Source organism: Salmo salar, chromosome 14, assembly GCF_965601325.2.
Source record: "Salmo salar chromosome 14, fSalSal1, whole genome shotgun sequence".
Lineage (NCBI taxonomy): Eukaryota > Metazoa > Chordata > Actinopteri > Salmoniformes > Salmonidae > Salmo > Salmo salar.
In genome coordinates, this window is record NC_138304.1 from 26,673,666 (window position 1) to 26,679,887 (window position 6,222).

Genomic DNA, 6,222 nt, shown 5'->3' on the forward strand with positions numbered 1-6,222 from the left:
TAAAAAGAATGTCCACACAAAAAAAAAGCCAGTGTTGAGAACAGGGCAAAGTAAGATGGCATGGTTAGCTTTAATACAACAATAGATAATCCAAGAAAATGTGTTCTTCGATCAAAATAAAGAGTAAAACATGTATCACCGCAAAACTGCCAAGGCTATTCTTGACAGAGTAGCCAGCACGTCTTCAAAATAGAGAACTATTCTGTGCAGTGACATGTAAGCTTCCTTTTGGCGAGACCACAGTGTTCTGACAGTAACTCCCCTAGACTCTGGATATACAGAATGAAACAGACAAAGAACTAGACTCACTAACTCTAATAAAAAATAAATAGGGGCCTAGTGCCATTATCTAATGTCAAGTAGTATCAATTGACCAACTGATGACTTGGGCCGATGTAGCTAGCTCTATATACAGTGGCAAGAAAAAGTATAGTTCTGCATACATTGGTCATAAAATGTGATCTTATCTTCATCTAAGTCACAACAATAGACAAACACAGTCTGCTTAAACTAATAACACACAAACAATTATACATTTTCATGTCTTTATTGAACACACCGTGTAAACATTCACAGTGCAAAAAGTATGTGAACCCTTGGATTACATTTTTTTATTTCACCTTTATTTAACCAGGTAGGCCAGTTGAGAACAAGTTCTCATTTACAACTGCGACCTGGCCAAGATAAAGCCAAAGCATTGCGACACAAACACAGAGTTACACATGGAATAAACAAACGTACAGTCAATAACACAATAGAAAAAAAGTCTATATACAGTGTGTGCAAATGGCGTGAGGTGTTAAGGCAATAAATAGGCCATAGTAGCGAAGTAATTACAATTTAGCAGATTAACACTGGAGTGATAGATGTGCAGATGATGATGTGCAAGTAGAAATACTGGGGTGCAAAAGAGCAAAAAAGTAAATAAAAACAATATGGGGATGAGGTAGGTAGATTGGATGGGCTATTTACAGATGGGTGGTGTACAACTGCAGCGATCGGTTAGCTTCTCAGATAGCTGTTGTTTAAAGTTAGTGAGGGAGATATAAGTCTCCAACTTCAGCAATTTTTGCAATTCATTCCAGTCATTGGCAGCAGAGAACTGGAAGGAAAGGTGGCCAAAGGAGGTGTTGGCTTTGGGGATGACCAGTGGGATATATCTGCTGGAGCGCGTGCTACGGGTGGGTGTTGTTATCGTGACCAGTGAGCTGAGATAAGGCGGAGCTTTACCTAGCAAAGACTTATAGATGACCTGGAGCCAGTGGGTCTGGCGACGAATATGTAGCGAGGGCCAGCCGACAAGAGCACACAGGTCGCAGTGGTGGGTGGTATATAGGGCTTTGGTGACAAAAATGGATGGCACAGTTTTAGACTGCATCCAGTTTGCTGAGTAGAGTGTTGGAGGCTATTTTGTAAATTACATCGCCGAAGTTGAGCATCGGTAGGATAGTCAGTTTTACGAGGGTATGTTTGGTGGCATGAGTGAAGGAGGCTTTGTTGCGAAATAGGAAGCCGATTCTAGATTTAATTTTGGATTGGAGATGTTTAATATGAGTCTGGAAGGAGAGTTTACAGTCTAGCCAGACACCTAGGTATTTGTAGTTGTCCACATATTCTAAGTCAGAACCGTCCAGAGTCGTGATGCTAGTCGAGGCTAGTCGAGCGGGTAGCGATTGGTTGAAAAGCATGCATTTAGTTTTACTAGCGTTTAATAACTGGTTGACCACCCTTTGGCAGCAATAACCTCAACCAAACGCTTCTGTAGTTGCGGATCAGACCTGCACAACGGTCAGGAGGAATTTTGGACCATTCCTCTTTATAAAACTGTTTCAGTTCAGCAATATTCTTGGGATGTCTGGTGTGAACTGCTCTTGAGGTCATGCCACAGCATCTCAATTGGGTTGAGGTCAGGAGTATTTTCTGTTGAAGCCATTTTGTTGTTGATTTACATCTGTGTTTTGGGTCGTTGTGCTGTTGTATCACCCAACTTCTGTTGAGCTTCAATTCACAGACAGCCTAACATTCTCCTGCAAAATGTCTTGATAAACTTGGGAATTAATTTTTACGTTGATGATAGCAAGCTGATAGCAAGCTGTCCTGTCCATGATGCTCCTTCCACCATACTTTACAGTTGGGATGAGGTTTTGATGTTGGTGTGCTGTGCCTTTTTTTCTACACAGTGTTGTTTTCCTTCCATCTTTAGTTTAATCTGTCCACAGAACATTTTGCCAGTAGCGCTCTGGAACATCCAGGTGCTCTTTTGCAAACTTCAGACGTGCAGCAATATTGTTTTTGGACAGCAGTGGCTTCTTCCGTGGTGTCCTCCCATGAACACCAACCTTGTTTAGTGTTTTACGTATCGTAGACTCGTCAACAGAGATTTCTGTTCCAGAGATTTCTGTAAGTCTAGCTGACACCTCATTGAGCATTCTGCGCTGTGCTCTTGCAGTCATCTTTGCAGGATGGCCACTCCTAGGGAGAGTAGCAACAGTGCTGAACTTTCTCCATTTATAGACAATTTGTCTTACCGTGGACTGATGAACATCAAGGCATTTAGAGATACTTTTGTATCCCTTCCCAGCTTTATGCATGTCTTCTGAGATCTATTTTGTTTGAGGTGTAACAGTATAGCTTCCGTCCCTCTCCTCGCCCCAACCTGGGCTTCAACCAGGGACCCTCTGCACACATCAACAACTGACACCCACGAAGCATCGTTACCCATCGCGCCACAAAAGCCACGGCACTTGCAGAGCAAGGGGAACAACTACTTCAGGTCTCAGAGTGAGTGACGTCACCGATTGAAACGCTATTAGCGCGCACCACCGCTAACTAGCTTGCCATTTCACATCGGTTACAGAGGCATGGTTCACATCAGGCAATGCTTCTTGTGAACAGCAAACTCAAATTTAGTGAATTTTTTTTATAGGGCAGGACAGCTCTAACCAACATCTCCAATCTCGTCTCATTAATTGGACTCCAGGTTAGCTGACTCCTGACTCCAAATAGCTTTTGGAGAAGTGATTAGCCTAGCGGTTCACCTACTTTTTCCAACCTACACTGTGAATGTTTAAATTCCATATAGACAAAAAAAATACAATAATTAGTGTGTTATTAGTTTAAGCACACTGTGTTTGCCTATTGTTGTGACTTAGTTGAAGATCAGATCAAATTTTATGGCCAATTTATGCAGAAATCCAGGTAATTCCAAAGGGTTACATGCTTTTTCTATGCTCAGTATACTTCTTATCTTCTAATAACAGCAAACATGGACTTAGCTTTTTATAGTAGTAGATATGCAATAAAAGGCTATAGCTAGATCTGTCACTGCTAAGCCTGCTTTGTTAGACTGCTGATAAAATACATGATGGTGGCATAATACAATATCAATGAGATCTACAGTATGAGGCCTGTTCCTGCTCTGGGAGCCTGTGATCTGACAGTGTGAACACATACAGCCCCAGGCCACTGGATAGCACAGAGCACAGAAACGGGAAGTCATCTAAATAAAGGAGAAGTATGGGTATTCCCAAGAACACGCTCAGTACAGGCGCAGCAGGCCAGGCTGACGCCAGGCATCATCAGCTCTGACTACAGCTAAGTTCCAATTCTCCACACTTCAGCCAAACTATGCACGTGCACACTCCCCGTCATGGATTTAAAAGCAATGGAGGGAGTTCCCACCATTGATAAATGGGAAGTGTGCAAGTGCACACTTTAGGAGAAGGGTGGAGAATTGGGACGTAGCCTTTATCCTCCTCCAGATAAGAGGCCCTGCAGAAACCTCACACCTCTATAGCCCTTCAGACTATTACTGTTATGTAATTTACACTGAAATATCAACAAATACAGTGCATTCGGAAAGTATTCAGACCCCTTAAATTTTTCCACATTTTGTTACGTTACAGCCTTATTTTGGATGGATTAAACAACAAAAATCCTCATCAATCTATACCCAACACCCCATAATGACAAAGCAAAAACAGGTTTTTAGAAATGTTTGCATTTCTGAATACTTTCGAATGCACTGTACATCTTGACTCAATGGTAGACGATTAGCCAAGCATGACTAGCATGCACAAAGACTGTAAAACAAAATAAGATGCAAACAACCAATAATCCTCTACTTGTCTATCAGGGCACAAGGCGAGACCCAGATGCAGACACAGGAGGCAGATGGTTGGACTCTTAGATGTTTATTGATCCAAAAAGGGGTTGGCAAGAGAATGGTCGTGGACAGGCAAAAGGTCAAAACCAGTTGAGTCCAGGAGGTACAGAGTGGCAGGCAGGCTCGAGGTCAAGGCAGGCAGAATGGTCAGGCAGGCGGGTACAGAGTCCAGAAACACGCACAGGTCAAAACCGGGAGGACTAGCAAAAAGAGAATAGAGAAGGCAGGAGCACGGGAAAAACACGGTGGTTGACTTGGACATACAAGACAAACTGGCACAGAGAGACAGGAAACACAGGGATAAATACACTGGGGGGGGGAAAAAGCAACACCTGGAGGGGGCGGAGACAATCAAGGACAGGTGACACTTGTTCATATAACCTACCTGATACATGTCTGCATTACGTGGCAGGAAGTACACAATATTATCGGATATCATTTTGGACAACCTGAAAATGTCAAAAGTATTAACAGTTAAGGAAAACAACCGTGTCTGTTAGAGGGCATTTGAACTCTTCCACAACAATATAATAGAATGCTACAATGCGTGTAAATAGTAAATACTAGTGAAATATAAAAGATAGCTAACTTACTTTGTCAAGCAAAGAACAGCCCACCAACAAAACCAACAGTGTTCCTGCCTTTGCATTCACTCCTAGCTAGTTAGCTATCATACTGCTTGCCCTGTCACTGTCTGTCTCTGCCACTCTGCCTCTCAGCGCCTCTGCCTCTCAGCGTGCCAGAAGAGGAAAGAACTTATCCCAGCCATGAAAGCGGCCAGAGCAAGTGGGGGCATTGCTTACATACAATCCACTAATCTAAAGGGCTGTCCACATACTTTTGTATATATAGTGTATATTAGCCATTTCTGAGACTCAATTAGATCATTAATTTGATGACAAAACAGCAGCAATACAAGGATATAACATCTATAGAAAATACAGGAATGCTTATGGTGGAGGTGCTGCTGTATATATTCAGAACCATATCCCTGTAATGCTTAGAGAAGATCTTATGTAAAGTGTTATTGAAGTGTTGTGGTTGCAGGTTTACCTGGCACATCTAAAGCTTTTTATTTTGGGGTGTTGCTATTTGCCAGTGCTCACATTCAGTATCTAAATAATGTGCGTGAAATGCTTGATAGTGTATGTGATGTAAACAGAGAGGTTTACTTTCTTGGGGACCTGAATATTGACTGGTTTTCATCTGTAACCAGTGCCTGTAACCTGGTTCAGGTTATTAAACAACCTACCAGGGTGTTTACAAACACTACAGGAACAAGATCATCCACATGTATTGATCAAATTTTTACTGATATTGTAGAACTTTGTTCTAAAGCTGTATCCATACCCATTGGATGCAGTGATCACAATATAGTGGCTACAGTATATCCAGGAAAGCCAAAGTTCCAAAAGCTAAACCTAAAATAGTGTATAAGAGATCATACAAAATAATTAGCTGTGACTCTTATGTGGATGATATTTTTTTTATTTTACCTTTATTTAACTAGGCAAGTCATTTAAGAACACATTCTTATTTTCAATGACGGCCTTGGAACAGTGGGTTAACTGCCTTGTTCAGGGGCAGAACGACAGATTTTTACCTTGTCAGTTCGGGGATTCGATCTTGCAACCTTTCGGTTACAAGTCCAACGCTCTAACCACTAGGCTATCTGCCGCATCCAGACTGTGCTGCACTGGATGAAGTTATGAAATTACTTCTTCCAATTATTCATAAACATGCACCTGTTAAGAAACTGACTGTTAGAACTGTTAAGGCTCCATGGATTGACTAGTAATTGAAAAACTGTATGGTTGAAAGAGATGGGGCAAAAGGAGTGGCAAATAAGTCTGTCTGCACATCTGACTGGCTGACTTACTACAAATGGAGAAATTATGTGACTAAACTCAACAAAAAGAAGAAGAAACTGTATTATGAAGCCAAGATCAATGATATAAAGATTGATGGAAAAAAAACTGTGGCGTATTAAATGAAATTATCGGCACAAAGACAAGTTCAACTCCATCTTTCATCGAATCAGATGACTTACTCATCAC

General features: G+C 41.6%; 1 long non-coding RNA gene across 1 annotated transcript; it reads right to left on the bottom strand.

Moving 5' to 3' along the window:
- Window positions 1-46: 46 nt before the first annotated feature.
- Window positions 47-4,631, bottom strand: LOC123726676 (uncharacterized). The gene is made up of 2 exons (XR_006758773.2): window positions 4,551-4,631; window positions 47-4,365 (listed from the first exon to the last, which is right to left on the bottom strand). It is a non-coding gene; the product is annotated as an uncharacterized LOC123726676 (long non-coding RNA).
- Window positions 4,632-6,222: the final 1,591 nt, after the last annotated feature.